Source organism: Mytilus galloprovincialis, chromosome 13 (assembly GCF_965363235.1).
Source record: "Mytilus galloprovincialis chromosome 13, xbMytGall1.hap1.1, whole genome shotgun sequence".
Classification (NCBI taxonomy): Eukaryota; Metazoa; Mollusca; class Bivalvia; order Mytilida; family Mytilidae; genus Mytilus; species Mytilus galloprovincialis.
This window is the reverse complement of record NC_134850.1, coordinates 17,258,343-17,278,864: the sequence shown is the minus strand read 5'-3', so window position 1 is coordinate 17,278,864 and position 20,522 is coordinate 17,258,343. Positions and strand designations below refer to the sequence as shown.

Sequence of the window (20,522 nt, the reverse complement as noted above, 5' to 3'; positions counted from 1 at the left end):
TGTACAATCATGGGTGAATTAGTCCCGCTACATGCATGTATGTGTGTTTGAATTTGGCATTCACTTTCTAAAGTTGTTTAACAAATTCATCATGGATTTTTCTCATGGTTGAAGGTCGTACTGTTGTCTATAATTGCTAGCATCCACTTTATTTAAACTTTGTTGGAAACGTTGTCTATCTCCTTATTTACATATTGTGTTACCTCAAATTTAAAATATTTGTTTATAGTAAAGAATAATATTTTTTGTTATACGGGAGATAACACTACTTGAACTTGGCCGACATTGAATATAATTTTTGTTTAAACAATATCATTTCTCCGGTAGAGTCAAATTAAGGAAATTCTGACAAAGAAAAGATGACAGTTTGCATAAAGATTGAAAAGAATATTTGTATGTGTAAATTTAGGTTTCAAAAATAAAGATGGACACGAACTCTATATTAAAAAATTCATATAATTGTTGTTGACAATTAACACTTTTAATTTCATTTTTGTTTCTTCATTTTCTGTGATGTGGTTATGTGTGTACATCGAAAAAAAACCTTCTGGCAATAACATATCAACAAAGATTATATGGGTCATCCAGTAAAAAAAGAAGATAATATTGAAAATCTTAATTCAAATGCTTATAACATCGCATAGCTTCTTTAGTTGATCTGAATGTAGTGTGCTCCCCTTGAATGCGGTAGATCACACATTTAATCCTCGAATGTTTTAAATATTTAAACAAAATTGTTGAAAATCAGAATTTTCTGCGAGGCCTGCAGCATTTTTATGAGTAGAAAGAACAAATATTGGTTGACTTTGAAATGATTTCATGTGTCTTGAGTCCTTGAGAACTAGCAAAAGTAAATCCGGCTCGAAGTGTCAATCTTTTTCGTAATCAAATCACATATATTCTTGTTTTGGGGTATCAAATAGTTGTCACTGGCATTTTTTGACTATCTAAAATGATTAAATATTACTCAATATGTTTAAGTTATAGTTATCCCATTATGACGCGGTGTGTCAGTGTCAAATCACCCCGATGGCTGAAGGTTTCATGTGAGTAAATATAAAGCTATGTATCATTGCAATACGTTTTGTAAATATTAATTTGTAGTGAGTAAAAAAACTGATCAACACATATTTTGATTAAAAGAAATGTAAATTCATTAAGTTGCATAAATTAATTAAAATCATATTATAGTAAATATAATAAGTGGTCATTTACTTTCCTTGCTTATAAAAAGCTATGTGTTGTTATTTATAGAGTATTTTATTTTTTCAATATAAACATATCATAAATATTTGCTGCCAAACGTTTTTCACTCAGTATGTTTGAAAGAAGTTTCAATTTAAAGTGTTGAAGGAAGTATTTTTGTATTTTGTGCTTGATTTCAATAACATTCTTTGAAATTGCAGGATAATAATTACTGTATACAACACATTATTGAAGAATAGACAAAAATGCAAGTTTAATTATCATTAGTTTAGAAAAAGCGGCATACAGATATTTTAACCATGTATTTGAATGCGGGTTTATATCATTGCATGCGACGACCAGACAGTCGCATATTCGCATCTAATAAAATCATCGCAATAATATCTAAATTAATTTTTAATTCAAACTAAGTTCTTTGTAGTACCAATGTTTATTGTATGTTCTGCTGTTGTACATTTCTATAACTAATTGATCGCAGTTCACACAGAAAGAGAGAGATTAAAAAAGAAAGAAAGGGGATGGAAAAAGGGGGGTTTAGATTAGCTACATGTACTAATTCTACCATAAAAATAAGACATTTTTACCCAAAACATACCAAAAGAAAGCATACTAGTTTCAATATTTTATGACAAAAAAAAAAGAGAGAGAAAAAAATGGGGAATGTGAAAAAGAGACAACAACCCGATCATAGAGCAGAAAACACACAAGGCAACGGTTCGGTCTTCAACACAGCGAGAAAAATTAACACACTGAAGGGGGCTTCAGCTGGTCCCTAAATTAAAATGTATACTTGTTCAGCAAAATGGACGTCGCATATATAAATGAACCATATACCCCCAAATATTTGGCATTGAACGTTCTCAATGAAGGTTAATCCAGAAAAGCTCTTCGGACGCGTGAAATTAATATTGTGTTGTTTTCGTTTTTTGATTAACGAAAATGTTACTTTATAAAGTACACATACATTTCATTAGGGCCGAGAAATTTCTGAAAGCCCATTTGAACAAATTTGACAACAAAACAAAGAGTGAGCCAATGCTCCGTGTTGAAGGCCGTACTGGGACCCATAATGGTTTACTAATCCAAATTGTGACTTTGATGGAGAGTTGTCTTATTGACACTCATACCAGATCTTCTTACACCTATAAACTATGCATTTTTCTTCAGAGAATGTAATTTAAACACAAAAGAAATTAGTTTAAAATTTGTCTAAATAAAAGGTTGTAGTAGATTTTTGTATTTTAATTCGTGTTTTAAGTTTGACAGTTTTGATATGCATGTCCCTTAACACATCGTAATAGAAGCGTTACAGTTTTAGAAGTAAATAACATAATAAAATTTGCTATTACACGAATGCATTTGATACGGAGCAGCTATTATGATAATGCAATTTTAATGGTTTTATAGTCTGCCATGAAATTATGTAAAAATTGTCGCAACAGTGTTTTTTCTTCTCCACAGATAGGGTGAGAGAGAACGAAATATTAACTAATCAACGATGAATCAAATATTAACGACAATGGATTTTACGACAGTAATGATATTTGTCATTGTGCTGATGATATCTAATTACATGGTTTGGAACCATTTCTTCACTGTTTATGTTGACATTCCTGGTCCGAAACCATGGCCAATATTAGGCAACTTATCTCATGTTGCTGGCACCAAGGATCCGGGAAAGAAAATGCCCGAGTTCAGGGTATGCATACATGCTTTTCTTACGATTTGGTTCTCAGCCTGCCTTATTTTGTTTCGGATATGAAATGGTCGAAGCAGCGTTAGTGAACAGCGGCGAAAAAACAAAGTTTAGACCAAACTGGTTGTATCTTTTTAAAAAGTTGTTTCCCAAGACAGGTAGGCAGACTTTTTGCATTTCTTGAATGAATCATTGTTGTCTGTGGATAAAGTAAATGGTATAAACTTTCAAATATCCTATCTAAACATGTTGATATGTTTTTTTTTGTGCTTTTCAAATGATAAACTGATTCGTTGGCGTAATCAATAAAATTTTGCTACTATTTTGAAAGATTTGAAGTTGAGGAAATAAACTTTACTCGTTATAATTGTAAAAAAACGATATACCTAAAAAAATTCTGACTGAACCGTCGTCGTAGAGGTTTGTTTGAACCGCTAGCCCTACCCACCCCAATAGACTACGATTTATAGTATGATGACCGGTTTATCTGAATGTACGATGTTTTAAAATGTTTTGTTTCACAAGCTTTATATGATGTATTTTCTTAACAGTGCAAGCTTCAGTATCGCTTGAAAATAATAACTATGAATACGTATGTTTATAATCAAGATGGAACATCTGAATAAGCTTATTAACTTGCATATCATTTCGAATTTATAACTTTTTTAAATTAACGGCGGTTTTCTTTAAAATTCTAACTGTTGCACTACTGCTATATTAAAAAAATCCATTTCTCATAAAACTTTTAGAATTCAAAACCTTAGCATTTTATTACAATGTCAATGTGCAACACATCAGACGATTGGATCTTTGTACTATTAGGTCGTCAAATTTTACGGCAAATGCTAATGTAGTTGTAAATGAAAATTCAAAGGTTGATTTAGATTTTTGAAATAATTTTAAACAGGAATATTCTTCAGTAATGGTCAACCTTGGTCCGAAGGACATAAACTTACATCAGTGGCGTTTAAAGATTTCGGTGTTGGTAAAAGAACAATTGATGAACGCATAAGCGAAGAGGTTCAGTTTCTAGTGGACGAGTTCTCCAAACATTCAGGAGAACCGATACAGGTCAATACAGTGTTTCCCATGGCAACATCGAATATAGTTTCAACCATAGTATTTGGATCAAGGTAAATTTTATTGTAAAGCAATGTTACTGAAAAAAGAAAAAAAGTCTTGCGGTTACAGTTACTCAAATTAGGTCAATCGTAAAACGTATCTATTTTTTCAACATCGAGCATATTATGGCAAAACATAAAATAACGACAACATCATTGTCTCGAGCTATGTCATATTTGTCTCTCTATACAAAAAGACATGGATTAATGCACGCTGTGCATTAGTTTGTACCTAATGCAATTATGGTAGACGAATTCGATTATACTTTTTATGTTCATTTTGTTCACATAAGTCACACACGTCTAATGTATATATATTATTTTATTTAAAATAGTTAGGTTTCAATATTCGTTGTAAGGGTAGATAAACATTCGAACGCAAACAAAGTGTTATTTTCGTTTATATCAGCCGGAAATTTGACCTTATCTTGATTATATTTTCAGGTTCACTTACGACGATGAAGAATTCAGATCGATGTTACAACACATATATTTCTTTTTCAAAAACTTGAAAGTGATTGCACCTTAGAACTTCTTTCCAATACTTGATAAGATCATGCCTTGGTAAGTACCCGTATGTCATTTCAATAAAGTGTTTTATTTAATTCTGAATCTTGTAAATAGAATTCTAAGCACACCAGGGACATGGCTGAATTAGATAATATGTTAAAGTATCTAAGCCTTTTAGCTAAGATTTTCAGTATTCGTAAATTGTAATCTGATAAAATCATTTTGATTTAAAGGTACTGTAACTGTTTCCTGCTTTCCAAATCTTTCTGTTTGAACCCATCATAGTTTTCATACTACAACCGGAAACTACATCCGCCCCGAAACTTTTCAACTCACTGTATAATTAATTATATGGAAAGCAAAAGGGCCTGGAATGGTGTAAGTTTTAAACACCACCATTGTTGTATATTAGTTATATTTAAAGTTGAATTGTTTGATTTAGACCTCCTTATTTTGGTACAAATGTAGTATAGATATACAAAATTGTGTTTCTTCGAATTCTTTATCATAGGGCAGTTCAAACCAACATTGATTCTTTGCATACATACACATTATTTATACAAATTTTATCTTTTACACAGCATGCCCAAATTAATGAACACTTGACAGCAATCAGGACATTTGTAAATACCAGGATTGAGAAACAGCGAGATTCATTTGATCCAGAAAACATTCGGAATTTTCTAGATCTTTACCTTCAACAAAAAGGAAAACCAGAATCAGTTATTTCAGGTTCGAATGCTTTAATTATTATTTTCTGCATTTCGGAAGTGGTGGTAGTTATTCTACAGTTATCACTAGTCTCTGAATACTGATGTTCAGTGATCGAACCCGCTCTTCGTTAGGTTTGTTCGACTCATATTCTAACTGACAAAAAATGACAGTTACCTGCAGAAAGTTTTCTTCGGAAACTCCGGATTTCTGCACCAATATAAATTGACTACCACGATATTGCTAGTTTCGCTGTCAGTGGTGTAACATACAAACCAACCAACATAAAAGAAGAACAAAACTGAAATTTCTATTTTGAACGCAAAACTATCCCTCGGCTTGGCTTGATATCTGAAAGAAGTTGTGGTCTGGAATTTCCCCTTTATATTTTTTTGTCTGCCTTTTTTTTCAATATGTAAGCATGTCATGCAAGGAAAGTCGCACACTTTAAATCTTTAGAAAAAAAAAGACAAGGAATAAATACTTAAGATATATATATATAGCCAATATCACGAACAAAAGTACTTGATAACATTTATTTTTGATATAGGGGTATGCTAAATTTTCACTTTCGATCTTTTATATCTGGGCGTTATGTATTCGGGTTTAGTTTTCTGTAATTAGTTAATACTTCAGTTTCTTTATGTATATCTCTTTCATATTCATTTGATAAAATTTACTGTTTGCAATATCATGAATTGTTCTATATAATAAGAATGTTCTTATCCCGGGCATAAAAACAATGCCGTATTTGGCGAAACCTTTTCAACTTTTGATCTTCAGTGTTGTACAACTTTGTACTTTTTTCACTTTCGATCTTTTATATCTGGGCGTCACTTGTAAGTCTTGTGTGGACAAGGCGCGTTTTTGGCGTATTGAATTTTAAACCTGATGCTTTTTGTTATCTATTAATCATGTTTTTCTTTGTCTAATATGTTCTATTAATTTGTATTGTAGTCCTGTAATATTATGTTGTCATTTCAATGTTATATTTAACTTTGCCATTAAAGTGCGAGGTTTGGCATGCCACAAAACCAGGTTCAACCCACCACTTTTATTCCCCTTTAAAAGTGTCCTGTACCAAGTCAGGAAGATGGCCATTGTTATATTATTGTTCGTTTCTGTGTGTGTTGCATTTTAACGTTGAGTCGTTTGTGTTTTCTCTTATTTTTGAGAAATTGAGATAAGACGTGGCACGGTACTTGTCTATCCCAAATTCATGTATTTGGTGTTCATGTTATATTTGTTATTCTCGTGGTGTTTTGTCTGATGCTTGGTCCGTTTCTGTGTGTGTTACGTTTCGGTGTTATGTCGTTGTTCTCCTCTTATATTTAATGCGTTTCCCTCGGTTTTAGTTTGTTACCCCGATTTTGTTTTTTGTCCATGGATTTATGAGTTTTGAACAGCGGTATACTACTGTTGCCTTTCTTTATCTAAATGATAGCAGTTTCATATTTTTAAGAGTCCTTTAAAATTTTCTGATAGTTTTTTTACCTACAATTTTCAGAGGGCTTCATATTCCAAGTAATAGCAGACCTTTATGAAACCGGAACTGATACAATATCTACAACTCTAACATGGAGTATGTTGAATGTTGAATTACCGCATGTGCAGAAAAAGTGTCGAGAAGAAGTTATGAAGGTACATTGTATGGTGTGTTCAATCCACCATTTTCTACATAAGAAATTGCCTGTACCAAGTCGGTGACGGTTGATATCCATTTGTTTGATGTGTTTTATTTTTGAATTTGTCATTTGAGTAGGGTCTTTCCGTTTTGAATTCCTCGGAGTTCAGTATTTTTGTGATTTTACTTGTTTTATTGTGTGTTTTTATTTTTTTAATTTGAATGTTTTATTGGATAATTTAATTTGATTTTTTGAATATTTTCAACTGATTTGAAAGAATACAAGGCGACAGGTATGTTTTAACATACTTCCCAAACTGTCGAAATCAAATTAAGATGTGGCCGTTAGTTTACTGGTTTGAATTGTTTAACACTTGTCATTCCGATACCTTTTATAGATGTCTGTGTGGTATGGGTTTTACTTATTTTTTTTATGGCTGTACGGGGACAATAGTTGTTAACGTCTATGTCATGAGGTCTCCGTTGGATAGTTGTCTCATTGCAACTTTTAACAAACCTTTTTTTTTATATGCTAACCAATGAGACCACTCTCCAGTCTGTGTCGTGCACAATGAATTCATGATTAAAACATCTACAAATTACATAGGATCAGATCTAGAGTATATTTCATTTTTTTTACGTTGAAGGTTGTTGGAGATGGCAGGTATCCGTCAGCTAAGGACAGAGCCTCTCTACCATATACTATGGCTACAATACGTGAAATACAAACAACTGCGTCTGTAGGTACGTTTTAAATATCTAATATGATCAATGATTTGCTATTGAACGAATTCTGAGTAGTGTGTTCTGATAGAGTTATATGTCTTCATGCGTGCTATTACTTTGGGACCTTACAGGTTAACAATCCATCACACAGTGTCAGTCTAGGAGAAAGAATGGTTTTTATTTATATCACCCATTAACATGTTTACGTCCAATATACACTTATCCAACTAGCCATTGGACATTAACCATCACTCATCATTTTTTTTTCTTTTGCAAATGTCTCAACCAAAAAAAGATGGACAAATTCAAACACAAAACAACGAATAACAAATGCTTACTTCAACCTTATTTGGTTAATGCACACATTGTCGCTGACAGCTTTACATGTACGCAAGTCCCGTCTTTTCGTATTTAAATCATAAATTTAAAAAAGGAGAATCAAAATGTTCTAAACGTTTAAACCTTAGGGCCTTTATAGGTCCAAATGTCTTACGATTCTTATATGTTTTCTATAAGTATGTTCTTTGGTGAGGTTTTGGAATTTGTGTCAGATATTCGAACTCCTTTGCTTTTTTCTTACGATACAGAGTGAACTATTTTGCCCAAGTACAGCCATTTTTCTTTTCATAAAAGACTGCAATAGCTCATAAAAGGTCGTTTACCGAAATATAAGCAGATTTAAGATATTTTTCTCGTATTATACCATTGCAAATATAAGTTAAAAGTCCGAGTCAGCCTTTCTTCCACCATTTTCAAAACTTATATATCTCAAAAAAGTGCCCCACAACCTATAATTTTTAAAGCTTATTTTGTTCCTCAACTAATGCTCATTTGACTCATAGTTTCAATTTTCATTTCTGGATTTTTTACAACTTTCACGTATTTAGTTCTTCCTTAAACGAAATACATTGAAATTTTTATTACACATTGTCATTTTTTCAGCTCCCATAGCTACATCTCATGGTGTACTAGAAGACACGATAATTGCTGGTAAACTGGTACCAAAACAAACTATTATCTATTGTCACCTGATGTCGGTTCTCAATGATACAACTCAATGGACAGAACCAGAAAAGTTTAGACCCGAAAGATTTCTTGGGGGAAATGGACAACTGATTTTAAAACCAGATGCTTTTTGTCCATTTTCTATGGGTAAGATATATTTTTTTTGTATGTGTCATTCATTTTATAATATGGACAACGGTATGAATACTTCGTCTCACAGCCATAAAACATATGAAATCAACCAATCAAAATACTGGAGGTGTTTTCTTGATCACAAATTTTGTAAAGTTTTATGACTTCAAAGCCTGATCCTTAAGCTGAGAATCGTACAGCATTGTTAGATAGGTGATAATCTTTCAGGTTTTATTCAACTACTTTAATCACAATTTCCACATCAAAATAATTCTAAAGTTCTTATCGCTTCAAATTTATATTTCAACGTTTTTCTTTTTATGAGCATTACTTGCACATATAAGGAAATCAATATAGCTTCTTCGTATTTTAGAAGAATAAAAATGGGGAAAAATAGAAATTGAAGATGCCAATGTTAAACTGTAAACTAACTAATTTTCACAAGCGTCCTATTTTCGCGACTTTTGCGAGTAGATAAGCGAAAACAAATGCCGCGAATATGTCACTTGGATCAAACTTTACATAAAGTAAATTAAAAAATCCCGGAATAGATAAAGGAACAGTAGTATACCGATGTTCAAACTCATAAATCCATGGACAAAAAAACAAAATCGGGGTAACAAACTAAAACTGAGGGAAACGCATTAAATATAAGAGGAGAACAACGACACCACACTACAATGTAACACACACAGAAACGGACCAAGAAACAGACAAAATCCCACGAGAATAACAAATATAACATCATAACCAAATACATGAATTTGGGATAGACAAGTACCGTGACACGTCTTATCGCAATGTGAATTTACACTCAAAAATAAGAGAAAACAAACGACGCAACGTTTAAATGTAACACATACAGAAACGAACTATAATATAACAATGGCCATATTCCTGACTTGGTACAGGACATTTTTAAAGAAAAAAATGGCGGGTTGAACCTGGTTTTGTGGCATGCCAAACCTCCCCTTTTAAAGCCATGTGAAATATAACATTAAGATGACAACTCAACACTACAGGACTACAATATAAATAAATTGGAGAATACAATTGACAAAGAAACACACGAACCACAGCCAACAAAAGGCAAAAAGTTGAAAATTTTAATACGCCAGAAGTGCATTTTATCCACACAAGATCTACTAGTGATGCCCAGTTACAAAAGTTTGAAAGCCGAAACAAGCACAAAGTCGAACAGCATCGAGGACTAAAAGATCAAAAAAGTTGTGCAAAAAACGGCCAGGGTTTTCTGTTAGTTACCAGAACATCCTTATCATTTAGAATAATTTATACTTTTGCAAACAGTAAATTTATAAAATTAATAAACAAAAGCTGTACATGATAGAACTGAAATATTAACTAATTACAGGAAACAACTGAATATGTCAGAAAGGACTAAACGGAAGATAAGTATCCGCGAAAATAAGTTAGGTTACCGTAGTTCAAATACACGATTAGTTTAGCGCTTTTGCAGTTCATGTACATTTCTAAATCACTATTTGGGGTTCCATTTGAAAACTTAATGTGAAGAAATCAACAGGAATGTCTTCTGATATGTTGGTTCAACTACAGAAATTAGAGTCGTGATGATTAGTAGATAATCTTATATGAACGTTTTATTTTCTTTAAAAATTTTGATTAATTTCAGTAAATATCCAAAACAAAAGTAACCATTTTGCACCACACTTCATCTTAGCCAGGATGTCGGTTATAGTTGTATACCATCTTTGCAGTAGGGAGATTAACTGCATTTGTGTATACGTTTGTATATTCAATAACGATCGCATTTTGCTTTCACAGAACTACACAAATCATAGTTTCATTAAAAGGTAGATACAAAGCTTTTTGTGAGCTTGTTATTTGACGCGTTTTTACTTCTATTTATTGCCATATACGAACTACATTTGTAAAAATAAAATAACAAAAATACCGAATTTCGAGGAAAATACTAATGGATAACTTATATATACTAACACATATTTTCTACAAACCCGAGTTTCCTGAGATTTGTTTCAAGGCTTTATGAAAATTCATTATTTCTCAAGTATCAACAACCTGTTGAGTGAATAAATGTTTAATTTTACACATAATGACTATTCATGAAATAAACATTACATTTTTTCAAGAACCGAATCAGAACATCATTTTTGTGTGTCATCATTCTAATGAGCATCCTTTAGCCTTTGGTACGTTCAATTAGAAAGAAAAGTAAATCAGCAAAATACCGAACTTCAACGGAAAGTCATATATCGAATGGCAAAATCAAAATATCAAACACATCAAACGAATGGAAACATGATCATATTCATGACTTGGTACAGGCATTCCTTATGTAGAAATGGGTTTAATTCTTGTGCATAAGTTAACTAAACCTCTCACTTGTACGAAAGTATCATAGAATTCCATTTTTTTGACAACAATGTTTGAGCAAATCAAATAGACATTATAGGTAAAATTGACAAAATTAAAGTACAGCAGTCAAAATTGAGTCAAATGTATATTAATTTATAATATTTTTTCACTTCTGCAGGGCCCCGATCATGTATCGGACAACAACTGGCAACAAACGTAGTGTTTTTGTTCTTTACGTCATTAATTCAACGGTTTAACTTTTTGACAGTAAACCCCACCCGAGGAACTTTCACTGGAAGGAGAACAGACTGGAATAACGCGCCACCCAAAACCGTTTCAGATGTACTTTGAACCAATCTGATACTTGCATGAAATATTTTGAGCGTCTTTGTATAATGATAAATTTAAAAAGCAGTACAATTTATTCTTAATATTTTTGTGATTAAACTTGACAAAATATACAATTTGTACATTCTCTTGGGTACCTGTCGGACATTTACTAGTATGTTCATAGCATTATCTTGAACCCATGTGTTTTTGAAAATTATCCAGATGGACATTAAATCTGTTGAATTTTTGAAAATTATCTAGATGGACATCAAATCTGTTGAATTTTTAAAAATTATCCAGATGGACATCAAATTCTGTTGAATATAATGATTAAAAATGTCCTTGTCATTTTTAAAAGATTTTGCAAAACTACAGGTGAATACTGTCTCACCATTTAGGTTGTGTATTGCGACATTTAATCACCAATATCGAATCCTTTTCACTCTTCTATATCAACTTCTCTATTCTATTTAACATTTGGTAAATTTTAGTACAATAAGGACTTTTGATAAAAGGAAATGTAACTTATTTTCAATAAACATGTAATGAAGTAATATTAATCATTATCAATTTACAAATAAAATTCAAGAAATAGCAATTGAGTATTTTGCATTTGATTCTTGAACAAGTAAAATGGCGCTTAGATTTTGGAATTTTGGGTCCTCAATGCTCTTCAACTTTGTACTTGTTTTGCTTTATATCTATTTTGATCTGAGCGTCACTGATGAGTCTTATGTAGACGAAACGCGCGTCTGGCGTATTAAATTATTAGCATGGTACCTTTGATAACTATTTACATAAGTATTTACATTTTCATAAGTTAGGCATATCATATCTAGTTGACTGTGTATTTTTAAAAAAATCGCGTAGAAATGTAATTACAATAAGATATATGAACAAAAAACAAAATCATTTCGAATTGAACGTAATTTGAGCCGTCTGAGACAATAATTACTAACTAATAAACAAAAACACAGACAAAATATGGAAATACTGTTATGTCATTCAATTAATTTATTGCCAAAACAAGTTTTACCATAAACAGATTAAGCTAGAGAACTTATAAGACGTTGCGGATTCGGAAATGAAAATTTACTTATCATTAACGAAATCTTTTGTTTATTTTCTTTGGTTACATCTTCTGACATCAGACTCGGACTTCTCTTGAACTGAATTTTGATGTGCGTATTGGTATGCGTTTACTTTTCTACATTGGCTAGAGGTATAGGGGGAGGGTTGAGATCTCATAAACATGTTTAACCCCGCCGCAGTTTTGCGCCTGTCCCAAGTCAGGAGCCTCTGGCCTTTGTTAGTCTTGTATAATTTTAATTTTAGTTTCTTGTGTACAATTTTGAAATTAGTATGGCGTTCATTATCACTGAATTTCTCGCTACATTGGAGACCTGTTTGTGACCTTCTGCTGTTGTTTTTTCTGTGGTCGAGTTGTTGTCTCTTTGACACATTCCCCATTTCCATTCTCAATTTTATTGTTATAAACTTTCTAATACTCAACCAAAATATACAAAAGAAATCTTTAAAATATCATCCTTGACACAAAATCAAAAAGTGCACACAAAAAAAACCCCACACAAATAGCAAAGGAACAGCGGGTTTAAAGCTGCACTTCATCTGAAATTCAGAGTTCGGCTTTCAATACAGAGCAAAAAAAAAAATCCCACTAAACTGCAAGTTTAAGGTGGGCCATAGGAGTACCACCGCAGAAATAAAGGATATACGCAAATATTTTTTCTGATAACAGGAAAATTTTGATACAATTATCTTGAAGAAACCGTTATATTTTAAACAAGACATTTCACTATACATTTGTATTTGCATACATATTATTAATGAATTTCTGTTTAAAGTCGCGTTAACGCAAAACGGCTATAGTATAACATACAAGAGACAGTACATGATATACTTTAAGTATTTTGTATCATAACTTTCGTTAAACTTATATGATTTTATCATTAATTATGTATTTCTGTACTTTTGGTCTAATACAGTGTACCATTGGAGTTTTACTGGTCTCGATTAAATAGGGGAACTGCTTAAATCTGAAATAACAGACACCTCGTTTAATATCAAGACATATATATTTGCCTAAGAAATTTGAAATTCTGGGTTAATCTCAGATCTTGGATAGTTCCTTGTCATTTTGGAAACTGTGTGTTAATTTTAGATCTTTGTTAATTCATTTCCATCTCTTTAGAATTTGGTTTACTTTTAGGTTGTCTAATTGATTAAGCTCTTGTCTGTTGGTGAAGACCATATAATGACTACCTAGAAATACTTTGCTTATTAATTTTATAATGTTCCTGTCGACAATTACCCTTTGTTTCTTAATATTCATAAGAGCAGGATGCCTTTTTTTTAGTGAACACATCAATGAGGCTTTTAAACTAAACATACAACAAGGATTTTTTATAATGTGATTTATTCTGGTAATTTTACTTAGCCGAAAAGAAATCGAAATGACAATCAAAATCAATAAAAATTCAGGACTATATAAGTTTGGTTAAATTACTAGTAGAAATCTAGATATACCCATTCTTTTGCATATTTAAGCAAATAAATATGTTTAAACTATCAAAATCCATTAGTCAAAAAGAAATAAACAACGCCAATTCAAATAGAAGAAAAAAAACGACAAAAAGAATACAACAGTTTATAAAACACATTTGTCTTGTAACAGATATAGATTAAATGATAAAAGAAAGTGTTTATCAAATAAAATATAGCAAGTGAACGGATGAACAGTTTTCCATAAGTATAGACATCGATTTAATATATGAATCAAATGGTTCTGAATACTAAGTTAACATTTAAAAAGAAATCCTTTACAAATCGCGAATAGAACTTGTGTGTTTAAAGAAAAAAAAGTAAATTAACCTAGATAGAAACCTTTTAAAAAACTACATATACCCACAGCAGATTTATTTTGATCACGTGATATGTAATTTCAAGCTTAGATATTATTACGATGATTAATAAGTGTTCTTATACTATCTTTTGCCGGATAAATTATCTAAAAGTATTTAAGTAAGTATAAAAATTTAAAAAGAATAAGCGAATATCAATGTTTTATTGGTATTTTTTAATATCATTTCCATGGACAATTTTATTGATTTCAAATAACCGGTGTAGGCAAGGAAGTTATTTCAAACTACAAAGCCGGGTATGGAAAGCAAAATCAATTAAAATAGTATTAACAGAAACTCAAAGGAACATTCTCGAAAGTGGAAAATCCACTAAACCAAACGTTCGACTATATTAACCAATAGAATGAATGAAAAACAAGTGTACTATTCCAGATCATGGTTTGGTACTTTCTTGCATGACACAAATTTGTTTATAAAATTCTTTTTCAATCATTTGAATTTTCATTATTAATAGATTCGTTAGAACTCAAATGTGCATTTTACAAGAAACATAACGATGATGGATTGTTTATGTCACCAACTTTAACATTGTGTTTCCATCTAGACTACTTAAATAACGAGACCAAATTTGTTAGCCGGCATGGTGTAAAAATGACGAATCACAGAACGCTACTTTATAATTAATTAATATAGGACAATAAAGTAGATTAAAAATACACCCTTAAAAGTCCTTTTATTTCATACATATATAGTTAGTATTATCAATAATAAACAAGTTATGGGTCTAATCCGATACTGATACGAATAGTTATGCTACATGTAGTTTTCGGTCGATGTATGTATGTATGTTATTTATCTTCTTAGTTTACTAGGAGCACCACCATGGCTGATGGTGTTTAGGAGGACAATGTAAACGTTGCATCGGTGAGGATATAATTGGAGCATTTGCCTCCAAAATGTCCTAACATGGCCAGCTCTTACTACCAGAAAGTACCATGAAATAGATAATATGCAACTGTTGTTTAGTTGTTGTATTTTGTTGATATTGTTCATTAGTGTTTTTTTTATATATAGATTGGATTATAGAATTATTTCATTGGAAATCATACCATTTCTTCTAATATCTATATGAACGTACAATCACCTGATTGCTCACCAAGCTCCCCGAAAAATAAAAAAAATATGAAAACAGACAAGAAACCAGGATGGGTTCAAATACAATGATTTGAAAACAGAGAAAACTTTGACCCTCAAATAAGGATGACTTTTTATTAAAATAACCGTTCAATGTATGAACTCTTATTCTTTCACTACTCACTATGGCGCGGGTGTGTTCTAGTATATTTCAAAGGAGGCCACCGCCACCAGTAACAATAAATGGTTGCGATCTAACCGTTAAAATAAAAATGAATCTTCTATGTTGAACATTTGACTAGAATACATACAGTCTCTTTAATATGTTACAATTAGCACGGTTTTGCGAGTTTCGTTTTCAATACCATAGCAACAAGAGGTTTAGAACGCAAAAGGTATGGAACCGATATAAAGCATGAATTGCCTCAATCTTATTAAAAACAGATCTCTCATCGCTCCCGTTTTCTAATATGTCGCGTGGAAGACCTAACGAAAACCGCTTTGAGATCACATGTGAGTGAACTGGAAGTTACGAAATTATAATGATATGCGAATGAGTTGACGACCTATTAATAAGTCAATCAAAAAAGTTAATCAATTATTTGGACTGACGATTTCTTCGTAAATGAAATGAGTTACATCCCTTTACCTCACGATCAACTTTCAAGATCGTCGAAGACTCATTTTCATTGGTCGAAAAAGACACACCTACGAGGTCACTCACATGTGACCTCAAAACCGGTTTCGTTAGATCTCCCACGCGAGCGATGAGAGATAGGTTTTAAATTAGATTGGAATTGCCCCGACATGTTTTTGAAAAACAAGATATGTACTACATATTGTAATTTGAAACATGGACAATATCAAACATTTTTCTTTAAAAAAATCCAATAAATTTATTTGTTTTTTTTAGGAAACAATTTTCGATATCCATTTGAAAATGTCTGTGACATCTGAGAACAGAAAAGCTATACTCGGAAATTTAATTCTCAAACTATTTCCTAAAATGATGCAACTTATATTAAGAGATTATATTAGTCCAAGGGGTTTGAGATCGAAATTTCAACAAAAAGATATTAGAACTACTCTCACAAAGAGTGAAATTACATTATTGGAAAAGCTTCCAAAAACGGATAAATTCACAGTTGAACTTTGTTATAAAATATTACGATACGAAAATTTAATGATGGAACCAAAATGTAAGTGGGGAAATATTCCACATGACACCGAACTCGAAATTGCAGATGACATTCAACGGATTATAGATACAACAAATGATGTGATCAGCAAACAGTGTGATGATATAACTGAAATGTATTACAATGCAATTAAAAAGAAAACTCAAAATATTGCAAAGAGAGTGGATGGATATCTGCATCAAGATATTTGCTTGAAGATGTACAGAACAATTTGCAGTTCAGATTTACATTCTGCTGAAATTCTTCAAAAATTAACTCTGTTGCAAACGATTGATGGTAAGATATTTGCATTAATTTTACACATAGAATACCTGCAAAAACCTCTTTAATTGAATAAAAAACCGCATACATTTTGTACGTTCCAAAAGGCTTATAGACAACAGAAAACTATATTGTTGTCTGACAACTTATATAAACACAATTTATCAGCGGGATTCAAAGACATTTATTCTGTAGTGGAACTTACAACAGTTAGTTGAATGACAATGTAAAAGAGTAAACCAATAAGTCCAATGTATGCACCAAACAGCACTATCGTTCTATAGTCTAGCCTAGTTGGCCTCTGCGGCTTCTTTATTTATCTGGTGTCACAGATCCCAGCTCGCCACCTATACAATTTCGATTGGGCATGAAGATTTACCTGGGGACGATAAAGACAATGTTACAGTGCATAAATATGAAAAATGTAGGACAAATGCTGATTTTAAAGACAAGATATTTTTCCTTGATACTAGTAATATAATGTTTCACTCTTCCAAATTATCGCATAATATTATATCAAATATCAAGTGAAAAAAATCAATATCACAGAGGTTGGTGCAGAAAAAGATGATATTTTCATTTGTTATGTAAAGCTGCCTAGAATATCATGATCATGAACGTAAAGCATTTTAGCTCACCTGGCCCAAAGTTCATGCAATGCGAACTATTGCAACACTTGTCGTCCGTCGTCCCCGTCATTCAAAGACATTCTTCATAAAACTACTCAACCAATTTCAACCAAACTATGATAAAGATTTTAAAGGCATCAAGTAGAACGTTTGGGGTTTATTATATTTGTGTCAGTCAATAAACATAGCCACCATGGGTAGAAAAACAAAGCAGGAAAATGCAGTTGTTTTTTTCATATCTCAGTTACTAATGGAATTTGTTGAAATATTATGGTATAAAAATGAGGTTCAATATCATTTCTAACTAATCAGACAATATTTTGGAGTTACTGCCTCAAAATGAAGGATACAGGATCTGAGGAGCCCCCCGTTTTCAGATATAAGTTTGTGGTTTTATCAATGTATACGCAACATCAGTATATTAACTACAATATATATAGCACATAAAATAAGATAATCGCCAACAACAATATTAGATATCTTATTTTTGATGAGTTTTATCTTTAAGATTTGTTTATGAAAATAAATGTTTTATTTAGAAATGTACACTATGCAGCAATATGATTATACATTGTGTTACATTGAATAACTGTCGTAGCACCTGAAATCACTGCGTTTGAATATCACTTTGGTATCCCTCGCCTCTCTGATGAGATTAGTACCAATACACAATATGTGGAACGATGTTGTATGATTGCATCTGATACACTACCCACCAAAGGTTTAATGCAGTAAATAAGTAAATTTGCATATGTTTGGAGGTATTTGAAAGCCACGATAATAAAGCGCACTCATTATGTTACTTGCAATTATTTGTTTTTGCAGTGGATCAGAATGTTGATGCAGAAAGTGAGTTTAGAGAAAACTATTCAAGACTGTCCCTTGTTATAATTGACACGTTTCCAAATATCCTTAGAGATGTTATTCGATCAATTATACCTGCAAAAACACTATATCAGTTATGCGTTCCTAATCATCTGAGCAGTTTCACGTCGGATCAACAGAAAAACTTGCAAGATTTAAAATTGACGAATTCATATACTTCGTTGGATATATCTATAATATATAGACTATTAAGACAGTTTGAACTGATACCTCCTCCTACCTTAGGATGGGGGAACTTTCCTGACAAAAATCATAACAAATTAGGTGATGACGTAGAACGTATTCGTTATTACAGAAACCAAGTAGCACACAGGAATAACACAAATATTGAGAAAATTGAATTTGAGGAATACTTCAACCATTTTCTTAATATTGGAAACAGAATGGATTTAAACCTCCCACATGGGACAAACTATGAAGGGAACATTAAGTTGCATAAAACTTGTAGAATGGATAAACAAATGCAGATTAAATATGAAAATGCACTAAAGGAGCTCGAAAACATCAAATGTAAGTAGCTTTCCTCTTGTTTTGCTGCTCTCATTATTAATTGTTAAATTATAATTTCATTGGCGATGCGATCTATAGATACATACTTAGTAATCTAAAGACTCGTTTTGACGAATCCTTCGGTGCAATATTTTATTGTCATATTTGAACAAAATCAATTTTATACTTCTATAATACCGTTTTAAATTCAAATTCAAGTGTACATAGTATGGATATAGTTCATTAATAATGTTACTGAACAGACATAGACGTTGGAAACGTTGATTGTTGTATGAATATCTTGAACATTTAGTGTTCATAATTTGCCGAGAACAAGTAAACAAATGTTAAATTTAACGCATTTTAATTGTACAAAAACACAACGTCCTTTTGGGCGTTTATTACGAATATTTATATTCAATTATTCGATTAACGTCTGATGTCATACCTTCCCGATCTGCAGCGCATATCATGTCTTGTTTTCACGTTTTGAAGCGCATTTTATTTATTCTACTGTTTTTTTGTTAACCAATTCATGTTTATATGTTTTTAACGTTGATTTGTTACAGTAAGATTTGAAAGAACACCAATCAAGTTTTACTGGGGAGACAGTTTTGAAAAAAGTTTGGGTCAGCTAAGATCTTTGATTCAGGATGAGAAATTATTAGGTAGGATATTGAACAAATATGTTTGTAATATTTCGCTAATAACGTTTGACGGTAAACAGGATATATTTCACCACATGTATATACATATGCAAACTGACAAGTGATGTCAGTAACAGGGGAGAAAACATTTACTTTGGAATATTTTACATATGTTTTTGGAAGCATATTTGTGTGACGACAAATACAATACAAGATAGCACGTGCAATGAACTTTTGTTTTATTTGTAGGAAGACAGAAAGTCCGTGTACAGATCATTTTTGAATGCGAATCTGATGTAGAGAAAACTGTTGATATACTGAATTCACTCAGAGAAGAGATAAATACAGGCTTAAGTGGAATTGAATTCATCGTGGCAAACAAAGGGAGTATTGTTCTGAATGTAGATATTACCCTTGATTTGATAAAAACAAACGAAATTTTACTGTCTACCATGGCTTTATTTCTAGAAAAGATTTTGAAACACACTCCAACCTGCACTACGGAACGAATTGATATGGTATTAGTACCCATTGAAGGTTCGTCGTCTTATTAATAGAAATATATCATAATAGTTGTGGTTGAATTCGTCTTTTTTGGTCAAAGTCTAAATTAAATGTTTGACTATCAAGGACAAATACGGTCTAAAAAATGTCTTCACATTAAAATTTAAAAGCTCAGTTATAAAAAAACTGTCATTTAAACTACTTATCTGTAACTTTGATTTAAATCGAAAATAATTTAAACCTTTATCTAAAAACTATATATACCTTTAATTTTTTATATCGTACTTAATCAATTATTTGCTTATACTATTACATGTATTATCGGGTATGATTACTCGTTAGGATATTACAAAAAAAAACTATAGTGTTCAAAGTCCATGATATTAAATGGCAGACAATTATTTCAAACTGTAAGCGACATGCTCCGAATAAATTTCATGAAATAATCATTCCAAACAAAAACTATTAAGTTAATT

The 20,522-nt window shown here is 31.7% G+C and overlaps 1 pseudogene; it reads left to right on the top strand.

Moving 5' to 3' along the window:
* The first annotated feature begins 2,725 nt into the window (after positions 1 to 2,725).
* On the top strand, positions 2,726 to 10,114 carry LOC143057416 (cytochrome P450 2B1-like; annotated as a pseudogene).
* Positions 10,115 to 20,522: the final 10,408 nt, after the last annotated feature.